The following is a 15,722-nucleotide window of genomic DNA, read 5'->3' on the forward strand; positions in this document are numbered from 1 at the left end:
TAAAATACAAGCAACCAACCAACCACCACAACTTCTTATACATTTGGGACACGAGCCAGAGCTTTAAAGGGAACCAACGAAACTCTCTATCACACAAAGGATGGGGTTTTGGATTTTGTACAGTACTGAAAACAATACAGCATATGGCTAGGGAAGGACATGGTGTATATAATTGTAAAATATTGTTCTAAATTATTCAGGCCTATAGTTTCCATTACAGGAGTCCTCCATTGTGTGGCTGAGTATTTTAAGTGCACACAGTGTGGTTTGTTTAAAGGAGCCAATGCACCCTCTCCCCAGGTAGTCAGTGGGCTGTGGACTCTGTGACCTTTGTCTCAACCTGTGTTGTAAGATCTCGGGGCTCTCTCTGTTTCCCTTTCTGTGTCTGTCTCTTAACTCTGATGCTTTCACTTTCTTAGTCTTTCTCCTCTCTCCCTCTCCCTCTCTCTTTCTCTCTCTTTCTCTCTCTCAATCTCTCAGTCTCTCTCTGAGTCTCATTTTTAAAACTGCTCTTTTAGAACAGGAAATGGCTCAGATCCTGCTGTGGCATGGGGCCTACGTGTCTCAGTCGCGTCTGCTGTGAAGCACACGATGCTCTATTTATTGTAGAAAGTGACTTTATTTGCTTTCTAGAATTGTTTATAACAGATGGTATAAGAGAGGTAATAAACAGAGAAAAATCTATGCTTGTAAAGAATACAAAAGTTAATTTTACCTACTATAAAATGACTGTCTGAAATTATTTTCTCTCTGAGAAATAAATGTTCTAATGGGCAGCAGTTGCTGTGTCGTGTTTGGTGTCATCTGTGGGGGCCTGGCCCTCTCTTTGTAATTCCTACAGCCCCCTCCCTCCTCGGGAGGCCAGGGGCCATTAAGAATGAGGTTGTCTAGCCATTGCAGGCTCCCAGCTGAAGAGAGCGCTGTCGACCCCCAGGCCAAATATGAGGGTGGACTCTGACGTTGTTTGCCCCCAAATGGCACCGCCTGCTGGGAGCTGTGGAAGGTCCCGCCTAGTTCCCATGCCTCAGCTTCCCTGGGGATCTGTTCCTTTAGAAGCATCTGCTTGTTTGGTGGGAGAAGTGACACTTCGGACATCTCCAGCACCTGTTGACCATACTTGTGGAATTTGACTCTAGGGTGCTCACACCTCCTTTGCCATTGTCTCTGTTTCCATTAGGGATCCTGGAGCCTATTGGGTCTTCATTTTGCAGATGAGGAAACCTACCAAGACTAAAAGACATGTCTAAGGTCAGCAAGCCAAGAAATGGTGGCACAAACCTGGGACAAGGATCTGGCCAAGGCTTTTCTCATAAGCTACACACATTGCAAGGTTGTGCTGGCTTATTCTGTACCTGTCCCCCCTCCCTCAGTATCTGCGCCTCCAGCATCTCTGGAGAGGCACGTCTTGGGGAACAGAGGCAGGGGGAGAGTCCGCAGGGATGAGCTGCTAGTGACTGGGCCCAGGGCGACTCCCTCCCACTCTCTGGTCCTGCCTGGCTCCTGTGCTTGCCTCGGACACGGGTCTCCTGGTCACTTCCACAGGAGATTCTGTCACTGGAGTCACTAAAGTGTTAACACTCTCAAGTAGTTATAACATTAACAAGTTCAAGCCCTGGCTGGGTAACTTGGTTAGGGCATTGTCCCAGCACACCATGGTTGCAGGTCCATCCCAGGTCAGGGCGCACACAAAAATCAGCAAATGAATGCATAAATAAGTGGAACAGCAAATCCATGTTTCTTTCTCTCCCTCTCTTTCAAATCAATTAAGAAAAAAAAAACTCCATTGTACTGACAGTCCTTGCATTACACGTTGAGTGTGCAAAACTACGCCCCCAGCACACAGATCATAGACGACTCTGAATGAGGCAGGTGTGAGGCTCCCCGATGGGAGGAGTTTGGGAGAGGGGCATCATGTTTGGTTGGGGGAATAACCAAAACTCTCAGAAGAATGAAGCAATTAGTGCAAGCCTCAAAAAACCAGGTTAAAAATTCCTATTTATAAATTTAAATTTTGAATTGCAAAGGGTTAGCCTAAAAAGCATTTTGAAAACAAAGTAAAAGAAAAAATGACTGGATGGGCAGGATTTTAGCAGGCAAGGGGAGAGAAGATGATATAAATCCATGAAGTGGCCGAAGCAAAGGCAGGGCTCAGGGAGATGATGCTGCATATTCCAACGACTACCACCTGTTCCATTAGACTGAAAGCCCTGTCGTTCTGGTTGTGTGACCTTAGGCAAGGTCTTCCACACCTCTGAGTCTCTCAGAGACTGACTTCAGGGAAGGCCCTAAGGCCAGGGTGAGGCATGAGTGCATTGCAGGCAGCAGCATTCATTGAAGGACTGGAACAGAGAAGAGGCTTGGCAAATAATCAGACACCAGAGTCAAAACGAAGCAATGTTAAGACAGGGTCTCTGGGTGTTTGGAGGGATCAACAGTGGGTTTGGGGGGAGGAGGAAGAGTTTAGTTTTTGATGAGTTTGCCTACAGGACGTCTGAGAAAAGGCCCCAGCAAGCAGATGGTACCAGGCTGGGCTTGAGAGGCAGGTAGGAGCAGATGGCAGAAATGGGGGACACTGGAGCCCCCGTAAAGGCAGTTACCAGAATGTCCAAGGAGAGAGCGGGAAGGACGGACCTGAGGAAAGCACCTTACATTTGGAGTCGGAGGATGGAGACAGTGCCTGCAGAGGGGCTGGTCCCCGAGGCCTCGCACAGAATGTCAAGCTTTAAGGATCCAGGTGCACCGACTCATCTCACAGAGGGGCAGGGCAGATGTGTAGCATCGCAGAGCAGGAAGGGCTGGTGCGCAGGCCCACAACTCAGCCCTCGAGCTGAGCAGAAGTGCCCTTAGGGAATTTATCAATGCTGTGATTGAAATTTATGTACTTGAGTCTGAAATACGATATTGGAGCATGGGGTGGGGGGGCTCTGACTCAGAATAGAAAATCTCATTTTTCTAACAAGTTTAAAAATACCATGAAAAGCATTTGCCAAAACTCTGGTCAGCTTGGCCACTTCCGTTAATGTGTCAGTGTCCACTAACACCTGAGTGTGAACTTGCCTTCCAGGTGGATTCTCCTGACCTGGCTGGGCTGTGAGCTTTGACTTCCAGAAAAGAGGGGTGAGTGGTAAAACTGCCAGGCTCTGGTCAGGGGCGGGGGCAGGGGCGGGGGAGATGGGATGCCTGCTCGGCTACCCTGGGTCTGCAGGCCTCCCACGGTGTCTGCAGGGCAGCCGCAGCCAGCCTAGCCTTTCCCAGCGCTGGAATGGGGAAAAAGGTCTTTGGAGGAGAGAAATGGTTTCTCCAAAAGAGAGCACAGAAGTTTCTGCCTCTCTGTGTGGTGGGGAAGCGGGGCCAGCGAGGTGTCTGTCAGTCTGCTGGGCCTGAGCTGGACAGAGCACTGACTTGACCTTGGCATTCAGGGTGCCCTTCTGCTTGCCCTTTCCCTTCAAGGGTGGCAGAGGGCACTAGGGGTGGAAAGAAAAGAAATTATATATATTAGTATTCCCTACAATTTTAATATTTTTAAGAGGACTGGGACTCACAGGCATACAGAGTAGAAAAAGCTAACTTTTTATAGTTATACTATAATAATACTATTATTATAATACTATATAGTATTATATGTAGGGATATTATATAGTATTATAAAACTGTAGTTAATAACACTGTACAAAATATTGCACATTTGAAAGTGTCTCAGAAAGCAGTAAATCTTACACTCATCACAGGAAAAAGTCTGTAACTACGTGAGGTGATGGATGCTGACTAAACTTATTGTGGTCACCATTTTGCAATATGTACAAAAATACTTATGTTGCACACCTGAAACTAATAAAATGTTGTTTGTCAATTATACCTCATTTTTTTTAAAAAGAAAGCTAATTGTCTCCACATTTCAGCAGAGTGCTTGTGTTGTTATTTCAGAGGGCACTGTGTGTCCTGGGCACGCTGGCTGAAGTGGCAGGTGTCCGTGTAACTGCCCCGCTTCTGAAGCAGAGTCTGTGTGCCTTCCTCTTCCTTTCTGCTGAGCATGGGCCCCCTTCAGGGACACAGAGGCAAGACGGGGGTTGCTGAGCAAGGGTGCAGGATACAAGGGGACCCAGGGGAGGGCCACTTTAAAGTCCAGAAAGAGTCCCAGAGCATTTTATCTGAACTGGTCACGAGAGAATATAAAATTTGTTCTTTGCTACCTAATTTGGGAAATCTTGTTAAGAAGTGCAAAGGAGAAACTAAGATTATCCTAACCACCCAGAAATAACTACTCCCACCATATTAATGTAATTCCTTATAGTCTCTTATTTTTTCCAGGTAGAGTATGTATTTTAGTTCCTTGTGCGGGCAGCTGAGGATCGGCTGTTCTGAGAGGCTGTTGGTGGCCTGGCATCTCTGCGGAAGTGTCAAGGCCTGACACCGCCCCTGCCCGAGTTTGGCTCATCCTCACTAGCTGTGTATGGTGAACTGGGGCATGCCCACCTTTGCCAGTTTTGATGTTTTTTTTTTTTTTTTTACCCTGCTTTGTTTTACTAAAGTCTTGATAGTCTCCAGCAGTTGGAACTGAAATGCAGACTGGCACAGCCACTGTGGAAAACAGTATGGAATTTCCTCAGAAAACTAAAAATGGATCTACCTTTTGATCCAGCAATTCCACTGCTGGGATTATACACTAAGAACCCTGAAACACCAGCCCAAAAGAACCTATGCACCTCAATGTTCAAAGCAGCACAATTTACACTAGCCAAATGCTAGAAGCAACCTAAGTGCCCATCAGCAAATGAGTGGATCAAAAAACTGTGGCACATTTACACAATGGAATTCTACGAGCAGAGAGAAAGAAGGAGCTTATACCCTTTGCGACAGCATGGATGAAACCAGAGAGTATTATGCTAAGTGAAATAAGCCAGGCGGTGAGGGACAAATACCATATGATTTCACCTTTAACTGGAAAATAATCAACAAAAGAAAAAAGCAAGTGAAATATAACTGGAGTCATTGAAAATAAGAACAATCTAACAATAGCCAGAGGGGAGAGGGGAGGGGACAGTGGGGAGAAGGGTTTTCAGGAACTACTGTAAAGGACACATGGACAAAACCAAGGAGGAGAGTGGAAGCAAGAGATGGGGGTGGGGTTGGGGGGGGGGCGGTGAGAGGTGAGGAGAAAATACAGACAACTGTAATTGAACAACAATAAAATAATTTTAAAAAAGAAAAGATAGAGCTATATATCTCCATCCCAAGAACTTTGCTATTGGGGGTGTATTTCCATGGAAATAAGTCATGTTCCAAACTCTAAGAGTAAGGAGGCCCCCAAATGGTCATAGAATTTCTTCTGCAGCTTGAGAAGCTCTGGGGCTCGGCCCTCAGGTGCAGCCTCCAGCACCTGGAGGGAAAGGTCACTCCGAAGTGCACACCACACTCTTCTGAGGGGAAGACCAGCCGCCAAGTGATCAGGGCCGGGGACGGGGGCAGTGGGGCTTTACACCTGGAATATTATTATTGTTTTAGATTCAACTTCACGTACAGTAATTAAGGTACACAAACCTTAAATTTAATCTCCATGAATTTTACCCATTCATGAAACCATCACCCAGATCAAACTACAGAACACTTCCAGCGCCCCAGGGAGTTCCCAGTGCCTCCTCCCAGGCACCGCCCCGCTCCAAGGGTAACTACCATCTAGACTTCTATAGTCGCAGAGCAGTGTTGCCTGCTCTTGATCTCATACAAATGGGATCAGGCAGTGTGTGCTCTCTGCTTCTTTCGTTCAGCACTCCGTCTCTGAACTTCTCAGTTTTGCGTGTCACTACTGTTTGTTTTTGTTATTGCTGAGTGGTATTCCACTACACAAACACACTGCAGTTTGTTTAACCAACTGTGTTTGGTGCTATCAGGAATAACACTGCTGTGAACATTCCAGTACGTGTCACTTGATGGACACGGTTCTTCAGCATATCCCCAGGAGCAGAATTGCTAGGTCATGGGACAGGTGTGTGTTCAGGTGGAGTGGACTCTGCCAAGCAGTTTGCCATTGCCGGCACAGTTTACACCCCACAGCCAGTTATGAGAGTCTGGCTGCTCCACATCCTCGTCAACACTTAGTATAGTCAGCCCATGGCGTTTGCTCCACCCCTGCTCTTTGAACGGCTTCCCCGAAGCTCCATTTATACAGCAAGGCCTCTCTCTTCCTTTATAACATTCCTTGCTCCTGAGGGAAGTTAGAAGCCACCAAGGTGCTTTTCAGCTGGGGAGACCCACTGAGGGAGTGAGTGAGGTGGGAGGGCTGTCCCTGTCCTGGCCATGCAGCACTGGCCCCTCAGCACCGGCCTCCATGCCACGGTGCCAGCCGGGCCCTGCATGGGCTCCTTGGGGAATAAGGCAGCTCTTAGTTCAGAGTAACAACACTCTCCCAGCCCTTCCTCCTCAGCTCTGGCCATCGGACTTGGGGTTCTGAGCCCAGCCTTAGGAGCCCACTTTCTTCTCCAGTCCAAGCTGCCACTTTGTCCTCTTGTGCCTATGCACCCTAAGCACAAGCAGGGCAGAAGGCACCCCCTGCACACTAGGTCCACATCCTTCCTCGCCCACTGGCTGATGCCTGAAATTCCATTTGTACTTCATGCCTTGACCTCTCAAGGCCATGATCCTTGGGGAGCTGCCTGTGATCCTGCTTTCCTTTGAATTATTGATATTCCAGTGTAAATAAAGAATATGGGAGCAGGTTTTGATGAGGCAGTATAGTGAGTAACCCTGAGTCCTTGAGGATTAAAAAGGAGATGAAAGGGCCCATTTGCTATTGGCTGACTTGGGTGACAGAGACACATTTCAGAGTCATCGAGGATGAAGGCTCAGAAGACTCTGAAGCAACTTCAAAGGAATTGCTCAGGTCACTAGTGGACCGAAGGTCTGAGATAAGAAGGCAAGGTCAGGAAAAGAGATGGAGGGAGCCCAGTCTGGGAGCAAAGCTGTGGAAATAAAAGATTACAGAGTCAGAGTTCATGTCAGCAACTCTGAAGCCGGCCCCATCCTCAGGTGCAAGGGCAGGGTCTGGGTCTGGGCCCGGCCAGAGCCCAGCCAACCCTCCTGTCCCTCCCTCCCTCCTTCCCTCCCTCCCTCCTTTCCCGTCTTCATTCCTCTCCCTGTCTCCCTCTCAGTCTCTGTCTCTCAAAATTTTATTTTTAATTTCAACTGCTTATGTGATTTAAATTTTTAAAAATTCAGGAACATCTCCCTCCTTGTCCCCAGCCTCTTAGTTTCCTCCCACAGGCAACCAGTTTTACCACTTGCACATGTAACTTCCCAGAGCTACTGCAGTCCCAGAAGAGAAGGCCTTCCTGCCCTGGCTGCTGCCACAGAGTCCCTGAGAAAGCTCATGATGAGGGCCAGAGACAGAGCGGTTCTGAAGTTCCCCCTTGACTGCACCACCTTGTAGAAGATGGAATTGTGGGCGCTGCTAATCCTGAGCAGGTTCCGCAGGAGACACGTGAGTGGAAAAGCTGGGGTGTCTGTGAAGGGGTTGTAACCATCGAAGGAGCAAAAGCAGATCACTGTCACTTCTGAGGGGCCTTTTTCCAAGAGGTATTTGATATATCTCGCTAAACTATCTGAAGAAGAATAAGCTATGTGATTGGTAGCACGCAATGTTAACAGCAGAGAGTTATGAATTGCATTACTTACAGATTAACCAGGATGAAGAAGAGGAGGAAGATGAAAATTAAAACTCATTTATCTGGTTCTGACCAAGATGGAGGTGTAGGTAGAGACCCTTTGCTTCCTCACACAACCAAAAGGAAGATAACAACCAATATGAAATCAATAAACAACCAAAAGTGCCAGAAAATCAAACTGCATGGAACTCTGACAACAAAGGAATTAAAGAAAAAATCAAACAGAACAACCAGACCCGTCAGGCAGCAGACCGAGCTTTCCGACTCAGAAAAACGGTGGTGACACGGCATGCCATGGGATCGGGGCTGGGTGCCGAGCTGGCAGGCTGCACACGGTGGGCTGACTTAAGGGGACTCAAAGGTGGCTGTGGGCTACAGTGGTTGCGGCCATAGAAGAAGCTCCCAGTCTCACATGAGAGCCCCTTGAAAAGTGCGCTAGATACGAGGTGAGCCGCACTGTTCCCCCTCTGGCCCCTCCCCCACAGGCAGCACCACAGTGCAGCAAGGAAGGTTGCCCTGCCCTGGTGACTACCTAAGGCCCCGCCCCCTTACAACTTATCAGCTGCACCTAGACAAAGAAATATGGCCCAAATGAAAGAACAGAACAAAACCTCAGAGAGCTAAGTGAGGAGGAGAGAACCAACATATCTGATGGACGATTTAAAGCCCTGGTAATCAAAATGCTCATAGATCTGATTGAGCTTGGTTGAAAAATGAAAAAACAAATGAAGGATACCCAAAGTGAAATAAAGCAAAATATTCAGGGAACAACAGTTGTTGCGGGCCACCCTGCCTGGTCTCAGGAAGCTGTAACCCCCCATGACGTAAGCTGAGTGAAAGACCTCCGGACCAGGAGCCACTGAAGGAGACAAAACGTATTTCCCTGGAATGAACGGCAGTCAATGATGGGTAACAATCCTCTTGGATAAAGAATGAACCTAAAACAGATGCATTTCCCCGGGCGTTTGCAGGGTCCGAGGGAACACACATTGCCAACTTCAGGAGACGACGCCAAACTGTTTCCCAGAGTGGTTGTGTTGATTCGCACACCTGCCAGTGTGTTTGAGAGCTCTCTGCGCCACTTCCTCACCAACACTTGGAAGTACTAGTTTTTTAAATTTCCCGAACGGATACATGTGAAATTGTAATTCCTGGTGATTTAAGTTTTCATTTCCCTGATTATACACATCGCATTTTTACTTAAAACATATTTTGATGATTGTTACATATCAGAATGATTAGAAATTTCCTCCCCTTTTCCCTTCAGTTTTATCGAGAAATAACTGACATATGTCACTGTATACATTTTTAAAATATATTTTATTGATTATGCTATTACAGTTGTCCCATTTCCCTTCCTTTATTCCCCTCCACCCTGCACACCCCCTCCCACCCACATTCCCCACCTTTAGTTCATGTCCATGGGTCATACATATAAGTTCTTTGGCTTCTACATTTCCTATACTATTCTTACCCTCCTCCTGTCTGTTTTCTTTCTACCGTCTATGCTACTTATTCTCTGTACCTTTTTCCCCTCTCTTCCCCTCCCACTCCCCCACTGATAACCTTCTATGTGATCTCCATTTCTGTGATTCTGTTCCTGTTCTAGTTGTTGCTTAGTTTGCTTTTGTTTTTTTTTTTTTAGGTGTGGTTGTTAATAACTGTGAGTTTGCTGTCATTTTACTGTTCATAGTTTTATTCTTCCTCTTTTTCTTAGATAAGTCCCTTTAACAGTTCTTATAAATAAGGGCTTGGTGATAATGAACTCCTTTAACTTGATCTTATCTGGGAAACACTTTATCTGCCCTTCCATTTTAAATGATAGCTTTTCTGGATAGAGTAATCTTGGATGTAGGTCCTTGCCTTTCATGAGTTCAAATACTTCTTTCCAGACCCTTCTTGCCTGCAAGGTTTCTTTTGAGAAATCACCTGACAGTCTTATGGGCAGTTCTTTGTAGGTAATTCTCTCCTTTCCTCTTGCTTCTTTTAGGATTCTCTCTTTATCTTTAATCTTGGCTATTGTAATTATGATGTGCCTTGGTGTGTTTCTCCTTGGGTCCAACTTCTTTGGAACTCTCTGAGCTTCCTGGACTTTCTGGAAATCTATTTCCTTTGCCAGACTGGGGAAGTTCTCCTTCATTATTTGTCCAAATACGTTTTCAATTTCTTGCTCTTCCTCTTCTCTCTCTGGCACCCCTATGATTTGGATGTTGGAACATTTAAAGATGTCCTGGAGGTTCCTAAGCCTGTCCTCATTTTTTTGAATTCTTGTTTCTTCATTCTTTTCTGGTTGAATGTTTCTTTCTTCCTTGTGCTCCAAGCCATTGATTTGAGTCCTGGTTTCCTTCCCATCACTGTTGGTGTCCTGTACATTATTTTTATTTGACTTTTTTTTTTTTACCTTCATTCTTTCTCTGATTTGTGACCATATTCAACCAATTCTGTGAGCATCCCGATTACCAGTGTTTTGAACTGTGTACCTGATAGGCTGGCTATCTCTTCGTCACTTAGTTGTATTTTTTCTGGAGCTTTGATCTGTTCTTTCATTTGGACCATTTTTTTTAATCTCAGCACACCTGTTACATAGAAAGGGGAGGAGCCTTAGGTTTTCATCAGGGCAGTTCAATCTGTGTGGCTGTGTTGTGATGCTGTATGTGGGGGAGGGATTCCAAGAGGGAACAGTGGTGCTTCTTGCTCCACTCTCTGTCGGTTTTTAGTCACTTCCCCCACTACCCACAGTCAAATTGGGCCCTTCTGGTGCTAATTCCCAGGTGGGTGGGTTTGTGTACATTCTAGGACCCTGTGGGTCTCCCCAACGAACTCTCCTGTGAGGCTGGGAATTCCTCCCACTGCTGTCTGTATCCCCACAGGTGTTTTCAGTCAGAGGCTTTGCGGCTCTCTTTACCCTCGCTGGGACCCTGGGTTGTACAGTCTGTCTTGCTCCCAGTTGATCCTCCCGGTTTATCTGCATACGAATGTGGGACCGCCCAGTCCACCAGCCACTGCCTCACCCAGTCCACCTTGCTGCGAGTCCTCTGTGCCCCAGCTGCCAGTCTGGATGAATGTTTCTTCTTTAACTCCTTGGTTGTTGGACTTCCATACAGTTCAATTTTCTGTCAGTACTGGTTGTTTCCTGTTTTTAAATTTGTTGTCCTTTTGGTTGTGCAAGGAGGCACAGTGTGTCTACCTATGTCTCCATGTTGGCCAGAAGTCTCACTGTATAAATTTAAGGAGTACAGTATGGTGATTTAATTTATGTATATTGTGGAATGATTACCACAATAGGTTCAGCTAATATCAATCTTTTCATATAGATGCAATAAAGAAAAAATAAAAAATATTTTCTTTGTGATAAACACTCTTAGAATTCACTCTTAACTTTCCTGTATTTCCTACAGCAGTATTAGTTATAGTCACTATATTATACTATATTTCTAGTACTATTTTTATCTCATATCTGGAAGTCTGTACCTTTTGACCACCATCCTCCAGTCTCCCCTCTTCCCACCCCCTTCCTCTAGTAGCTACAAGTCTGATCTCTTTTTTCTATGTGCTTTGTTTTTGTTTTTAGAAATCACATATAGAGAGATCATACAGTATTTCTCTTTCTGTCTTATTTCACTTAGCATAATGCCTTCAAGTTTCATCCATGTTATTGAAAATCATAGGATTTCCTCATGTTTTTTTAATTGCCAAATAATATTCTGTGTGTGTGTATCACACCCTTTTTATCATTCATCCACTGATGAACACTTAGGATGTTTCCATGTCTTGGTTGTTGTAAACAGTGTCACTATGAACATGGGATTGCAGGTCTCTTTTTGAGTTGGTGCTTTTATTTCCTTTGGATATATTCCCAGGAGTGGGATTGCAGGATCATAGGGTCACTCTGTTTTAATTTTTTGAGGATCCTTTATATTGTTTTCCATAGTGGCTGCACCAATTTACCAAACCAAACCATGTGCACTAGGGTTTCTTTTTTTCTGCATCCTTGCCAGTATTTGTCATCTCTAGTATATTTTTAAAATATTTTATTTATTTATTTTTAGAGAGAGGAGAAAGGAGGAAGAAAGAGAGGGAGAGAAAAATTAATGCATGGTTGCCTCTCACTTGTCCCCTACTGGGGACCTGGTCCATGACCCAGGCGTGTGCCCCGACTGGGAATTGAACCAGTGACCCTTTCGTTTGCAGGCCAGCACTCAACTCACTGAGCCAGGATCTCTTGTTTTTTTAATGATGGCCATTATAACAAGTGTGAGGTGATATCTCATCATGGTTTTAATTTGCATTTCCCTAATGGCTAATGATATGGAGTATCTTTTCATGCACCTGTTGGCCTTTCATATATCTTCTTTGGAGAAAAGTGTGTTCAGGTCCTTTGCCCATGGATAGTGCCTCTCTTTCACAGTGTACTCCTCCTGTCTTGGGCTGGAGAGGGTTCCATTATATGCAAATCTGACTGATTTAACCAGTTCCTTACTGGTAGATATTGAGTTGGCTCCAGTCTTTTACAAGCAATTCTGCAATGCACAGCTTTGTATCCAGATAGTAAATATGTCTGTTCCTGGGGGAGTCTATAGACAGGTTTCTTGCACAGGGACATCCTGAGAGGTTTAGATGAAAATGAGAGACAGTTTTTGCTCCCTTCTGGCCCTGCACCTGTATATATCCAGCAAATTCTCTTAATTCCTTGAGTTCCCCAAGGCGGGAACTGGATCTGCCTGCCTGTTTCCACACACCATGTTTTCCCTCCTCCCTTCCCTCTGCACCAACCCAGAACCAACCTGTGGCCCCTACACTGCCATCCCCACAGAACATGGGGGTGGAGGGCAGGAGTGCTCCCTGCCCTGACACCTCCTTCTACCACCAGCCCCATCTCCACATTAGTATTCCCAGAGGGGCTGGCTGGGCCTGGTCCTGAAGGGGGGAAAGAAGCTGACTGCCACCCTTAGAGAGTGTCTAGTCTGGGATGGAGTGACACAGACCCAAAGCCAACCAGAATGACTAGTACAGATCCCAGTCCAGCACCTATTAGCTGTCCAGTCAGGGCAAACCCCCATGTCCCTGAGCCTTGCTTCTTTAAAAAATGGAGACAGTTCCATTTTTAGTTTTTTGAGGAAAACTAAAGGGTTAGGGTTAGTTGAGGAAATTTGATACTGTTTTCCACACTGCAGTCCCACCAACAGTGCACTAGGGATCCCTTTTCTCCACACCCTCACCAGCACTTGTTGTTTGTTGATTTATTAATGATGGCCATTCTGACCGGTGTGAGGTGATATCTCATTGTGGTTTTAATTTGCATCTCTCCTATGGCTAGTGGTGCTGAGCATCCTTTCATATGTCTCTGGGCCCTCTGTATGTCCTCCTCTGAGAAGTGTCTGTTCAGGTCCTTTGCCTATTTTTTAATTGGATTGTTTGTCTTCCTGGAGTAGAGTCGTGTGAGTTCTTTATACATTTTGGAGATGAAACCCTTGTCTGAGGTATCATTGGCAAATATATTTTCCCATACAGTTGGTTCCCTCTTCATTTTGCTAATGTTTTCTTCAGCTGTGCAGAAGCTTTTTAATTTGATGAAGTCCCATTTGTTTATTCTTTTATTCTTTCCTTTATATCCCTTGCTCTAGAGGGATATTGGTGAAGATATTGTTGCATGGGATATCTGAAATTTTCTTCTCTGTGTTCTCCTCTAGGACTTTTATGGTGCTGTGACTTATATTATACCCTAATAATCCTGAAACACCAATCCATAAGAACCTATGCACCCCAATGTTCATAGCAGCACAATTTACAATACCCAAGTGCTGGAAGCAACCTAGGTGCCCATCAGTAAATCAGTGTAAAAAAAGATGATGGTACATTTACACAATGGAACTCTATGCAACAGAAAGAAAGAAGGAACTCCTACCCTTTCTAACAGCATGGGTGGAACTGGAGAGCATTATGCTAAGAGAAATAAGCCAGGCAGTGAAAGACAAATACCATATGATCTCACCTACAAGGGGAACCTAATCAACAAAACAAGCAAGCAAAATACAACTGGAGACAAGGAAATAAAGAACAAACCGTCTGTAACTAGAAGGGAGGAGAGAGGGAGATAATGGGGCAAAGAGGGGAAGGGTCATCAAGAAACATGAGTAAAGGACCCATGGACAAAGACAATGGAGAGGAGGATTGAATGTGGGAGTTGGGGTGGGTAGGGCAGGAGAGGGTAATGGCAGAAATGGGGACAACTGCACAGAAATTAAAAAAGGGGGAAGAAAAAATGTTACATAAATTAACAGGCAATTCTTACAACTCATTTACAAAATAATCCTAATCTTAATAAAAACTGTATGCTCTGCTCAATTAAAAAAAAAACAGGACTGTAACACTCCTCTGGGGCTTGGAGTGCAGGGGCCGGTATTTTGAATAACTTGTGCAAGGTCACATAGCTGGGAAGTGGTGGGTCTGGGAGTCATGCCCAGCACCCGATTCTGGAGCCCACACAGTGTTCCTCCCTCCCTCTCCCACTCCCCACCCCGTAGCTATCGCAGTTACATGTCTCAGACCAAAAGGTGCAAACAGATACGTGTGACATTCCTCTTCCTACCCCTGCATCCCACTTTCCCTTCCTAGAGGGGAAACAAATGAGACTCGTTTCTTATAACTAACTCTAGACTGTTCTATGCACATACAAATACATACATTCTACAGATATTCTCCCCTGCTCTTCTAGACAACATATGGTAGCACCCTATAGTCCTGTTTTGCGCCCCATTTTTTTCTTTCTTCATTCAGTGTTTCTGGTCGGTGTTTCCCTGTCAGTTCACAAAGGGCTTTTTTTTTCCCCCTTTCTGGCCCATCTCTCTTTGGCGGCGAGTCAGAGCTTCCGAACCTATGCAGCTATAAACCATTCTGAACAGCCAGGGCCTCGCCTCACGGTGCATGAGCAGAAACATCTGTTGGAAAACTGCGGGCCACACTCCGTACCATTCATTATATCTTCCCCAAATCTATTCATAAATTTAATGGTAAAAATACTTATACCTTCTGTAGTCCAACCCTCACCCCCAGCACCTTCTCCCATGGACTCTGGTTATCTGGTAAATGACCTGTCTTCTGGGTACTGCTCTGGGAGGGCGAAGGCTGTATTTCAAACCACAGCAGGTAGACACCCAAACCAGTGAGTTGCACACACTCTTCCCATGATTTGCCATTTACCTTCATGGGACATTTCCTCATTTGGTGCTCAAAACCACCTTGTGTCAGTCTGGCAGAATTGTCCCCACTTTACAGATGGGCAAACTGAGGCTCAGAGACACCCTGCCTTGCCTTCGGCCATAGCTGGCCGTGGCTTGCATGCTGAGGAAGAGGGGAAACCCAGTGCTCCTGACTGCCAGCACAGCCCTGCTCCCCTTGGGCCACACTGCCTCCCAGCGGCTGTTGAAATGCAATGAGCAGAAATGCAATTTACTTTCTGGTTGATTTTCCATACACAGAAATACTAATGGCATGTGGCCTTCAAAGCCTGTTTTTGCCAACAGAGATTAGACTATCTGGCCGACATTTTTTGAGTCCTTACACAGTCTAGTCTCTACATGTATTAGCTCATTTGCTTCTCAGAAACAGGAGGGGTAGGTGCTGTTACTATGCCCATGGTGCAGATGAGGGTAAATGACTAATAAATAGCAGGGCTGGGATTTAAACCCACATTCTTAACACCCCTACACATTGCTTTTGATACATGATACTAATAAATTATCATTACGATATTATTTCAAGCCTCCTGAAATAGTGGCTATCTCCTTGGTATTTCAGGGATGACAGGAAGTTCCTTCACCCTTACAAAGCTTAGGGCTGTGTGATTGCACAAGAAGCGCTACATGCCCTTGGCTGGCAGCCTTGATCTTGATGAAACAACATACTCCCAGGTATTTCGCAACCCAAATGCTCAGGCCTGCCTTACCTGACATAAGCAGCTCCCTCTCTTTCTACAGTTCTTATAAAAACAAAAGTTTTCCCCAAATGCATCATTACATCGCACTATTAAATTGTCTTCACAATCCTCACACTCACTGCCACCCC

General features: G+C 45.5%; 1 pseudogene; it reads left to right on the plus strand.

The window, feature by feature from the left end:
• Positions 1-5,974: 5,974 nt before the first annotated feature.
• Positions 5,975-7,723, plus strand: LOC114494950 (annotated as a pseudogene).
• The last annotated feature ends 7,999 nt before the right edge of the window (positions 7,724-15,722 follow it).

The sequence above is a fragment of the Phyllostomus discolor genome, chromosome 4 (genome assembly GCF_004126475.2).
Source record: "Phyllostomus discolor isolate MPI-MPIP mPhyDis1 chromosome 4, mPhyDis1.pri.v3, whole genome shotgun sequence".
Taxonomy (NCBI): Eukaryota; Metazoa; Chordata; class Mammalia; order Chiroptera; family Phyllostomidae; genus Phyllostomus; species Phyllostomus discolor.